Source organism: Epinephelus fuscoguttatus, linkage group LG16, assembly GCF_011397635.1.
Source record: "Epinephelus fuscoguttatus linkage group LG16, E.fuscoguttatus.final_Chr_v1".
Lineage (NCBI taxonomy): Eukaryota > Metazoa > Chordata > Actinopteri > Perciformes > Serranidae > Epinephelus > Epinephelus fuscoguttatus.
Window position 1 is genome coordinate 29,363,930 of NC_064767.1, and position 12,334 is coordinate 29,376,263.

At 38.3% G+C, this 12,334-nt stretch overlaps 1 protein-coding gene across 1 annotated transcript in view; it reads left to right on the forward strand.

Moving 5' to 3' along the window:
* Positions 1 to 8,756: 8,756 nt before the first annotated feature.
* The window catches only part of cdh23 (cadherin-related 23), a 210,140-nt gene continuing 206,562 nt past the window's right edge, over positions 8,757 to 12,334 (forward strand). Inside the window, exons 1-2 of the mRNA XM_049599677.1 lie at positions 8,757 to 8,870; positions 10,153 to 10,206. The gene's annotated coding sequence lies outside the window, so the exon portion shown is untranslated. The remainder of the gene's footprint in view (positions 8,871 to 10,152; positions 10,207 to 12,334) is intronic.

The window sequence follows — 12,334 nt, forward strand, 5'->3', positions numbered from 1 at the left end:
AATGAGAATCGTGTCATTGATCAATCTTTTAAACACCTAAAGCAAAAAAATCAGTGGGATTTTGGAGTGGATTCTAAATACTTTCTTTGAACAAGGGCAAGAGAAAATTTATTGATTCACCCCTGAGATGTACTTTCTTGTTGAGTAAGAAAATGCATTGATTTACCGAGAGCTGCACTTTGTTGTTGAGTACACAGCCTCCTCATTGCTGGAGATGCCACAACTGTTTTCCACGACTCTGTGGCCATTTCACCCAGCTGCTACTCTCTGTGGGACCTGTTACAATCATATACAGTAAACAAGCACATTCAGTAAACATCAATAACATGCTATTGATACATGAGAACAACAGGGAAAAGCTTTGTTGCCACATAATTTGCCGGAAAGTGTAACTCATTGTTGAAATGGGCCAAACACCCTACATAAAGGGATATTAACTGTTTTATGTTTCACCGTCAGTGGCTCATTCACTAGTTGCATGGCTACAGGCTGACTGGTTATGTCCTGTCACAGTTGTACAGCACAGCCATTCTAACCTGACACTTTTCATTCTTACACAGCTACACCTACAAGTTAGTGCCTCTGACTGAACTAGTATTAATGTATCCCTTTAAAGCCTCTACACAGCCATTGAAAACCTACACAGGTGTTTTCACTTCATCTGTGATGTGACTGACATCGCCGTGAGCAACCTCGTCCATCTCCTAGCAACTCTGTCGCCGAGAAATTACATTTATATATTACTGTACTAAACTGTTTCCCTAATTACACTGTGGTGACAAATGTAATCGCTGCTCAGACTATGTTCAAAGGAGTGACTGTGGAGCTACATTTATGCTCTATATAAACACAATTTCCAGATGACAGGGTTTCTTGAAATTACCTTTATACCAGCATGCTACAATTTTCGTAAAATGTTGGTGCTGAGCATATCAGTAAAATGTTCACTGGCTATATGTTTCAGTTGTTGTCTTCAGTACTGGCTCTTGCAAAACAACATAAAGAAAATATATTTTTATGATTCTGTTCAGGCACTCACAGCATTTGGTTAAAGGGACAGTTCACCCCCAAATTAAAAATTCACAATTTTCCTCTTACCTGTAGCAATATTTATCAGTCTAGGATGTTTTGGTAAGAGTTACTGAGTGTTGGAGATATCGGAGGTAAGGATGCTTGCCTATTTGCCAATAGCATGGAATTACATGGTACTCTACTGGTGCTCAAAGCGCCAAAAAAGAAACAAACAAAAATTCTAAAAAAAAAAAAAAAAAAAAAAAAAAAAAGAAAGCCAAACCTCATTATCTTCCAGTTCTTGCCCTCATGAAGGGCTGGATCAATTGGGTGCTCACGCTGGACTTTGCCTACTCACAAGAGAGGTGATACAGCCAGGGAGTCTTCAAGGACAAGAAGTCAATGCTGTCCTTCACCACTGCGTCTCATGAGTCCATGTTCAGTGCTACTGGCATTTATCATGCCCCAGTACTCAAGGTAATCCACAGACCTTGTTGTGAGCAGTTTCGTGTAGGAACATTAATCATTTAACCTTCTGTGCAGTAATACGGTTATTGGGTATAGTTCAGTAGAAAGAAACTTGTTCCTACATGAAACTGCTCATAACAAGGTCTGTGCATTATGTTCAGTAACTGTGATATGATTTCTGGACAGAGACATTGGTGTTGAGATTTTCAAATTTTTTGGTGCTTTAAGCACCGAAAGCTGAGTGCCATCTAGTTCCATTATATTCGAGAGCAGGCAGACATCTCTAACAGTCGGCAACTCACTCCAACACAATTCAAATAAATAAATAAATAATAAATAGCACCACAAGTAAGAGGAAAATATGTATTTTTGATTTTGGGGTGAACTGTCCCTTTAAGATTAGAGAAAGCACTTGGTATAATATTGAAAATGCCAGAAGTGACTGATGCACTAAACACAACATGTTTACTTAACTAACTTCATCATCGTCACCACCTTTCCTTAACCTTAATCAAAGTGCTTTAGTTGACTAAACCAAACCACACAGCACTCACGATGTGAATCCCAGTCTCTAGTCCTGCGTTCTGTGCTTTGTACACCCATAATTTAACCTTGTGCTATGATTTGTGTACGGTAAATACTGTAAATGTAGCATTTCTTACATGACAACAAAATGTCACCAGAGGCCATAATCCAAAATTACATTTTGCATTAAGTGTTGAGTAAAACAAAACTATTTCATTCATTCATCTTCTAACCACTTCATCCTCTTGAGGGCTGCGGGGGGGCTGGAGCCTATCCCAGTTGACATCGGGCGAGAGGCAAGGTACACCCTGGACAGGTCGCCAGGGCTGACACATAGAGACAAACAACCATTCACACTCACATTCACACCTTTAGAGTTATCAATTAACATAGTCCCCAATCTGTATGTCTTTGGACTGCGGGAGGAAGAACATGCAAACTCCGCACAGAAGGGCTCCCACGCCCGGGATCGAACCGGCAACCCTCTTGCTGTGAGGCGAGAGTGCTAACCACCACAGCACCGTGCCACCCACAAAACTATTTGAATTGTTAAATATGTTTTTTTGAAGACAGGGGTGCCCCAACTCTATTGTTTTCTCTTTTTGATTCAGAGAAAGTTTACATCATTGTCATTCTCTCTGGTATGTAGAGTTTAGTAATGTCATGTAATGTAACTCCACCTAACATCAACGTAAGCAGAGGTCTAATGAGACAAAGTAACAGAAAACAAAATTATTTAATTTGCATTGACAGTATGTAAATAGTTGCACAATACTCACTTTATGGCACATCCATAAACTGCCTTGGTTATGTTTTCTTTTTGTTTGCTTTTCCAGTTTTTGTTTGAAGGCAGACTTTTGCCTTACAGTATATCAGGGTGGAAAAAATTCTAAAGTCCCATCATTGAGAAGTGATTGTGGTATTTCTAAGAGCCAGGAGGGAAAATGTGGGATAGGAAAGAGAAGGACATAAATTAAGAACACTAAAATGAAGAGCTTTGAGAAATGAGTGATTACAGTTGGTACAGCTGGGCCGTTGTCTCCTGTTCTCACATTTGGTTATCTACTGCGAAATGTGTTAGGACGAGATCTGCTGTGGTGAGAAAAGATATGATCCTCTAATTAAAACACAAACACTAAATCATATCTCAGTTCAGTAATAATAATGTGCAACTCTTTGTTAAAGGTCAGTGGTGACTGTTATTACCTTCAGCTGGGCAGCAGAGCCTATAAAGTTGCTCCACTGAGTTCTGAGAATTTATTTGTATACGGTAATATATGACACGTTCTGCACTGGGACTTAAAATACTATAGTTTGCTGCATAAATATGTGTATTATATATTATGTATTATGGGTTAGCTAATGAAACTAGTATAAGCTTTATCAAGAAGATAAAGTACGCTAACACATTTCCACATAGTTATAGGAATAAATAGTGCTGTGCTTAGCTTCACAGTGCATTAGTGGTCTTAGGTGCATACCATGATTTAATCAGGGACCTGTGCTGCATCACACACCTTGTACTTCTTTTTTATTTCCTCTTACTTGCTTTTGAGTGTGTAATATAGGCACCAGAAATCCATTAATATTGAACAAATGAATGCAAAGGGACAGAGAGAAAATGAGGTAAAAATAAGGACAAAACAAAAAGCAAATAAAAACAGTATCATGTTTGCAGATATGTCCAATTTAAGTGGTTACAGAAGTGTGTTTCTGATCTGAACTCCCTGGTGAGAGTGAAACTCTATTAAGAATAGGATCCCTGAGCATGTGTAATTAAGTAAAATAGAAAGAGAAGCAGGATGAGCATCAAACACCGCCACGCACAGCTATCCCGGCTGTGCGTCTGCTCTCCTCTGAGCATATTACGTTCTCTCCTTTCATGCCAAACTGCTCAGAGTAATTTCATTTTAATACAACTCTAAAAGAAACAAGCCAGGGTCCGCTGTGCTCCTTGTTATTCATGAGAGCCCAGTCTGCCATCTGTTATCACAACTAAGTCTGTCAAAAACCAACCTCGATGTATTGCTCTCCCTCCTGTATGGTGTTTTAAAGATACTGTCAGTGCAGAGAGTGTCATGTTACTGGTCTTTAAAGTAACGTATGTCCTACATGCTCATACAAGCCCCAGAAATTACACACATCATAGATACTTAAAACGTATGACATCAGACAGTGCAAGTGTGATTAATATTAAATGCGAGAAGTGTCTTGATCTTTTCGTTACATTATAAGCTCTTTGATCTCAAAAATGAGTTGTCCATACACTGATATAAATTCCTTCAATATTAAAAGTTTTAAGGCTATATGTGTGCATCCAAGTCATACTATCCTGCAAGCTTTCCCAATTTCTAGCCCAAAAGTGGCTCATTGGAATTAGGGGTAAGAGCATTTGAGGTACGTTTCACCATTAAGGCAGCTGTGCTCATACAGTATGTGAGGTTGTCATCATAGCAAAGAAGGCTTTTGAAATCTGCACATTAAAGAGTGCTTTGGTTTTATTTGCCTTTAGTTAAATCCTTGTCCAATATCTAAATGCTGCACACATATTTTAACATAACTAGAAATGCAAATTGTAGGGTAATAACATGGAGTACAACACACAGAAGTAAAAATGATGCAGCTCAGTGGAGCAGGTATTTATTATTCAACACTGGAAAAATGAAATGCTTGAGGGAATATGACTTTATATGTGAAGGGCTTTAGAGACGATATGGTGACGTGATCATGAGAGTATAAAGTTTTGTGTAACTCTGTAAAAGCCCAGTCTCCTGAGCCTCAGTCATGCTACACGACACACTTCCGCTGTGTATCAGGGGTGGTTTACAAAGGTCATTCTCATGGTTCATCGCTGAAGCTGTCGTCGAGACAACAAGTTTTCCAGCTCCATCCGACTGTGCAGCCCAGTCTGCCCTGCCACTGACTGTGAAACCCAGAGGCAGCTTCTCCTCGCTCTTCTTCTCACAGTCAGTTACTCCATCAGCTAGTTATCCCCCCTTCAGTCATTTCTCTCTCTGTCTCGCCACAAAATTGTTTTCTTCTCAGACAACTAATGCAAACATTTCTCTGCCATTTTAATATGAGGTGAGAAAACATTAAAAACTCAGGATATTCTACCAAAAATACAGCAAGAGTTGTTTTCTGGTGAAAATGAAACAAACCTAATTCCAATGTTCATCTTAAACATACATTGCTACTGCATGCTATCCTATGTTTTGACCACTATCAACAAATCATCTTGCCTACCTCCTCTATAAGGTATGGCAGAACCACTAAGTCTTTATGACAGCAATTTTGTGTTTTAATAGAAGAAGCACAAGCGTTACTAATGACATTAAAGGAATACTTCACTCTCCAGATGATCATTTGTATATCAGTTCATGACCCTATGTTATGCTGAATTTATGGAGAAAACTTTGTTTTTCTTGCATGCCTCCACAGTGAAGGAAGAATCCAAAATTGGAGAACATGTTTAATAAACTGGAGTAAAAGGGGTCCACCTTTAACAACAGCTAAATTATATCAAAACATCTGTTTACAAACTCTCAGACAACTTGAGCAGTAAAATCCAAGTTTTGCTGTTATTAAACACGGAACTCTATGGACCAAATCACAATGTTTATTTACAATAACTTCTGGGTACAAAACCTTCACGTAATGTACATAAAATCAAACAATGCTAAGCACATGCTGCCTCAACTGATTAGTTTATAGCCACCTTAAAAAGAGGCTCACCAAAAAATTCAGTATCAGTTTAAGTGTATGTTATACTAAGAATATTGCCAGTGCTTTATCTTGCCATCTGACAGCCTTTTCTGATGGGAAACTGAAGCTGTTAAATCAAAGCTACCAGAATCCATTGATAAAAAAGTAATGTTACTATGCAGAACACTGGAGTTTCTGGTCTACTGCGGCCTCGACTGGTAAGTGTGTGAGGTAAAGCGGAGCAAATATTCAAATATAGCATACACTTACACTGATATTGATTTTTTTAGGTGGCTAAAATATGTTTTGCTGCAGCTCCATCCACAGCTATACCTTGCTTAGCTTCTATACCAGGGGATTAGGTTTATCAAAGATGCTGGAAAAGCATCAAAGTACATAAGCACAGCGGAAATGTCTGATAGGTTGGACAACCGTGTTTAAATGTTGCAGTTACAGGTGAAAATGACAACAGGAAAAAACAAGTCGCCAATTTTACATATCTTTGTGATTTCAATTAATTGCTAGTTGTCTACCTGGAGGTGTTGTTGTTGTTAGTACAACGACATGGTGATGTGGTCTATAACTTTAATTTTAATTCATCAAGAATTTTTTCTGTTTTTGGATTCCGTATTAACTGCGGAGGCACACAAGAAACTTCTTCAGAAATCTGACATGACACAGGATGAGAAATTGATGCACGAATGGTCTTTTTTGGGTGAAGTATTTCTTAAATGGTGGCTCTGTTCTATTTCAGTGCCCCAGTAAGCCATTAAAGCATGAAGCCATGAAACTGGAGAAGCTACATGGAATTCAGCCATAATTAATTTCATCATCAATACCTGTGCTTTTCCCACCGTGATATGTCAAAATGTTTTCAATGAAAACAGCCTGTTATGCTGAAATCAATATTCTAACCATGCTCATATTGTTTGAACAGTCTGTCTCTCTTCCCTTTTTCATTGGGAATTTGATTCCCATGTGCCAACTTGTGTTGTGTTATTGAAGAATAACACAGAAGACCTCTCTCTCAAGTCATCCCTCCATTCTTCCCTGCTGTTTTTCATGCTCTATATCATTTCTTACAGTCACGAATACTTCAATTGTCTCTCACCAATAACCCTTCATCCTACCCACAGCAGCAGCCTGAAAAGAGCACAGCAGTTCCTCTGATGTGCATGAGCAGACAGAAGACACAGGCCTTCAGCAGAGAAGAATAATGGGACACTGGAAGCAATACTGGAACCCCAGTGCTGCTTGGCACGATCCTGTGGTGAGTCCCTCCAAAGGTGTTAGGTAACTGTCACTAATAGGGGTGCGCATTAACCTAGGCCAGCAATTGTCTAGGTATGCACGACTGCCAAGGGAAGCTGCCGTAGCAGTGCCAGTGTAATAGGCTGAGCTTTCTTCACCCTCCTGCCCATTTTGGCACCAGCTTCTTCCAGATGACAGCTGGGAAGTCATTAGCAAACTACCACATTGCTCAAAACACAGAAGGACCTCTCTCACTTGGTGTGTAAAGATGCAACTGCTCCATGTTGGAATGAGTTTCAGGGGACAAATAGCTGCCTCTAAACAATATGGAAAATGAGCTATTGCTGCATGTCCAGTCTAAGCCCTATACTCTTAAAGGGTAATTCTAATCAATTCAAAGGCTGATGCAACATTTTCTGGTTAATTCAAAGGTTTGATAGAGGTCAGATAATATTTATGAACAAGTGCAATTGTCTCACAAAGCCAAAAACATTAAGACACCTTAATCAGTAAAGATTAGTTAACCCAGAAATGATTACTTTTGGCATAATTAAGTCATCATACAGTCAGAACACCTGATCACAGTCCCTTAGATAATGTATAACCTACACTGGTATTTAGAGCAAATCCCCACTGTTGTGGTGTGTGACTACTGCCAAGCTGCATTATACATGGTGCCTGGCACTGGCTGCCACCGAGTTTCATAAAAAGGTATAATTGCAGACATGGGAACCTTGTCGAAAAGCAATTGAGCGTTGTTCATCCAAAAGGCAAATGTGGACATAAACAAGCATTACACATACTACAAGGACAAAATACAAAATGCTGCCATTTATGCATGGACATATTTTCACACTAACATAAAGTTTTCACATCATGGATTTGTGGAATTTCAAGCGAGTCAAGTGTCATGACCATTTTGGCTATTCAAATGTGTAAAGTTTAGGGCTGCAACTAGCGATTATTTTCATTGTCGACTAATCTGTCGATTATTTATTTGATTAGTCGACTAATCATTTTATCGAAAACGTGTTAAAATGTTGAAAAATGTTGGTCTGTCTCTCCCAAAACCCAAAATTATGTCATCTAATGTCTTGTTTCGTACTCATACCAAAGGGTTTTAGTTCACCATCATGTGTGAGTAAAGCTGTAGTATGTAAAGCTGCCAATATTTGAACGTAAGAAGTTGCAATAAGAGTATTTTGGGGTACTTTTATAATACTTTTCTATGAAAAATTACTCAAACAGATTAGTCGACTACTAAAATAGTCACAGATTATTTTAATAGTCGATTAGTCATTGAGTAGTCGACTAATTGTTGCAGCCCTAGTAAAGTTAACCTTAAATTCCTTCGACTTTGTGTCCCCTCTGTCTCTCTGGCTGGACCAATCAATAGAGCAAAAGTTACATTACCTTTCTATTAGTAATGCTGCTTATACTACTACCCTACCCAAAAATTAGTCATCAGCACATTTGTGGTGTCATGGTTGCAGAATGAGGAGGACAGCTGAAGAAGAATTAAGGTGGCACACTCCACAGGGTGATTCCCCCCCCCCCCCTTGGCAACTGTCCTTATTATTCCCAAATGGTATACAGATTTTAAGGCATTTTATTCTCTCAAGTGACTTGAAAAACAATTTATACAGCTGCATATACATGCTCAAGTATACACCAAACACCCCTCGATTTGGTATGTGCCCTGAATGTTTACAACGTCTAGCTCCGCCCCTTGGAAGCACAGCAGTCATTGTTGTGCACACCTGTGCTTAATTAACTACCACAAAACAAAATGGCTACCGTGAAAAGGTTGTTACGCATCATGTTATTACGGTTATTACACAGCAACTCCCATCAGCTCCAGCAGTTATGGCGCAGTCACATGCTCTCAGTAAAATGGCAACCAAAAAAAGGTATGTTGAACTTACAGTGAAGATTTTAAAAGTTGTTAAGGACGACGCAGGAAACACTTACAGAGGCTATGAAGCTAAACAGTTAGCTTAGGCTAAAGCAAAAATTAACAACTAAGCTATGACTCAGTTTTGTTGACTCATATTTACCACCACATTTAGCCAGTATTCTTCACACTATAAATGGCAACTGAGCCAGAATTTATCCCTGTATGTTACACTTTTACCTGGATAAGTTAGCCTACATTACCATTCTTTAGCTAAATTTATATTACCACAGCCAATTTAGATATTTTGAAATTTAGTGAGATAACCCTCAGGCACCACACATGAACAAAAATGTTTTCAAATTCAGTGGAGTAAAACTAATTGTGCAAACTGGTTATATTTACATTTATTAATAGGGACAGGAAAAGTAAGACTGTATTATTTACTTTTTAAAAAATGAGCTGTGTTTTTACAGTACCACTAAGAATAGCCATCTGTCTGTCTGTCTGTCTGTCTATCTATCCATCCATAGCACCCACCCATCCATCCCCCCACACACACTATTAAAAAAAACCTAACAGGATATTGATCAATAGCAATGTCTAGGAAATTACTTGGCCAAGGGCTTTCCGTCTTTAAAAACTCCAGACACTGTCTTTGAACAAGAGCTAGGGACTTGGTACCAGAAATGTGTGTAGGAGGAGAAAAAGTAATATTGTATATCCTACAGGAATAGGTATAAAAAGGTCAGCTGCGCCAAAGATTGGTTGATACACATCATGTTGGCTGAGAAGTAAAAATACCACAGACATTATAATTGAAACTGTGCACCTCTGTGACCCCTCTTTTCTACTGGGGCTTAAAACAAAACCGCTTCAAAGTTTAATGCTGTTTGGAGGCACCTCAGTGCACAACACCTTTAAACTGCAGTTGAGTGAAATATCCACCAGAGAGCAGCAAAATATCACTTTAAAGCTTCATTAAACCTACACATCATAAATGCAAGGAAAGGTGGTGGTAAGAAGATAAGGGAAAAGAACTTGGCTTGGACTAATGTTGTAATGCCAATCAACTTGAGTGACTTAAAGTAACCAGCTTGTCTGTAAATGAATAATTATTGCACAATATGTTTACTAAAATAAAAAGTTACTTGTTACTTGCTACTTACTTGTTACTTGAATGTAAGTATATTGGCTACAGTAATGTAAAACCTTATTAACAGCTTGAAACAAAGCAGTGCAGAAGATGCTTGAAAACCGTTCCTGTAGCCATAACTCATTTTTGTTTTTGCTTTTAGCTGCACCACTTAAATCCTGGAAGAAAAGAACAAAGTCATCAGAACAGCAGCATTGTGAGTAAAATATATATTTTTTTCTGTTTACCTGTAAACAAAAGAAAATCCAAGACAGTCATAGTTCAAAAGAGTTTTCGTTTGACAACCCGTCTGCTCCCTCATTGCACTACAGGGCTGCATTTGCTTCCACATTAGCACATTATCTTTCTTTGATATCTCCCTTCAGTGAGTCTTTCTTATAGTCATGAAATTTGTACCGTGTACAAGAAGTGAGGTGCCTGGTCTTCAGCAAGGGATTAGTGGCACAAACAGGATGTTTTCCCAAAGCTTGTGAATGGTAGAGGTGGGACCACTGGCAAAGGAGGGAATGTTTTTCATATGTGTGAATGAAAACAGAAGATGGGGGATATCAGGAGTGTTATCAAGGTGTTAAAGTGAATGTGGATGCAAGGCCATGAAGCTGTGATTTGTGTAGAAAGCATTTTACAGCAGCACATCCGCTTTGCCACACTGCAAAAGAACTGTCTTAACAGAGCAAGAAACAAAGTTTGCAGATCTTGGTGGTGTAAAATAAAAGAGGGTCCAAACTGCATTCAGGCATTTTCTAACACAATGCATCTCAGTGCATCTCTTCTCATGTTTCACATGCATATATATTCATAACCATCCATATGTATTCATATCCATCCATTTTCATCTGCTTATCTGGGGCAGATATCTTTACATAGCAAACCACTATGCTATGTAAAGATATAGTGGAGTAATGGCACCCTAAGCAGTATTTGCATCATAGTTACAGATATACTAAATTAATTACCTGCTCAGCTGAAAAATGTTCACACTGAAACTGTTACTGTGAGTCACTTATATGACACCACCTGCAAATATTGAATTAAGAACTCTCATTGTACTGAAGCAATGTATTATCATTATAAAATCCAGTTCTGTGCCCTGTGACCACCAAGATGCTTTCTAAAACAGCAGCCAGGGTATCTTGATAACAGTGGTTTCCTGCACCTTTTGCCCTCTGTAGTCAACAGTGTAGAATAGTGTGTTGTGTATTGTCTGTAACGTTTGAGCCAGGTCTCAGGCATTTTTCCCTCAAGTCTATCCAAAGACATTCAAGTGCATGTGAACAACCATGTCAACAAGGCAAAAACTGGTTATGCCTGCAATTTTACATTTGGATTTTAACTGATTTTTACTATGCTCTATCCACTAAGAGCTCAGATTAATGTCATTGTCATAGATGAGCAGTCCAAGTTGTGGTTGTGGGGAAAGATTATGTAAATTCCATCTTGGATATTTTCTGTCAAATCAAAAATAATTTGCTATGTGCACTATTCTGAAATATTGTGCCTGTGTTTAATCCTGCCGTGTTGCCTCTAGGTAACATACCGATTTTTGGACGTTTACACTCACACAATACATCCTCAGTTATGTTTCAATAGTAATCACACTGTTTATATTGTCACATGAGTCTCTGGAGGCCATGTTAGGTCCCTTTTGTGGGGCCTTCCTCACATGGTTCAGCTCCATCAACTCTCCATAAAAAAGTGTCTGAAAACGTATTTTTCTGTCATTTTACAATGTGGGAAAAATAATAAATGAATAAAGTTTATATTTTAATTGTTTAATGTACATTATTTTATAGTTAAGTAATAAGTTTTTGGTATTGTGTATTTAGGATTATAACGCATTTAACGCAACAGTCATCATACTTTTCTTTTCATCTTTACAAATTAACCTAGATAAGTTTAATTAAGTTAGTTTCAATAAAGTTCAGGCTATGAGACTGAATAATCTATTAAAACAGTGCCCTCTGTGATTGAATGCAATATTATTCTGTGACTTTTCAAAGAAGGAGAGGGTAAAATTAGCATTCCCAGGTGATGTTAGTGAGGATGAATCAGAATTCAGAAATCTGGAAGACAACAAGCTGCTAGCAACCCTGCAGCAACACAACAAATGGTGGCAAAATACAATATGTCAGGAAAGACACACACTATGAAACTGAAAACAGGCATTAAAATGTAAAACAAATAATCAAACACTGAAATATAACTCACTATCTCATGTTGAGGAGGGCTAGGATAGTGTATTTTGATAAATTGTTGATGTAAATTTTGCTGAAATATGCTTACACATTCTAACACATTCATTCTTATGGGCTGTTCCACAGTGG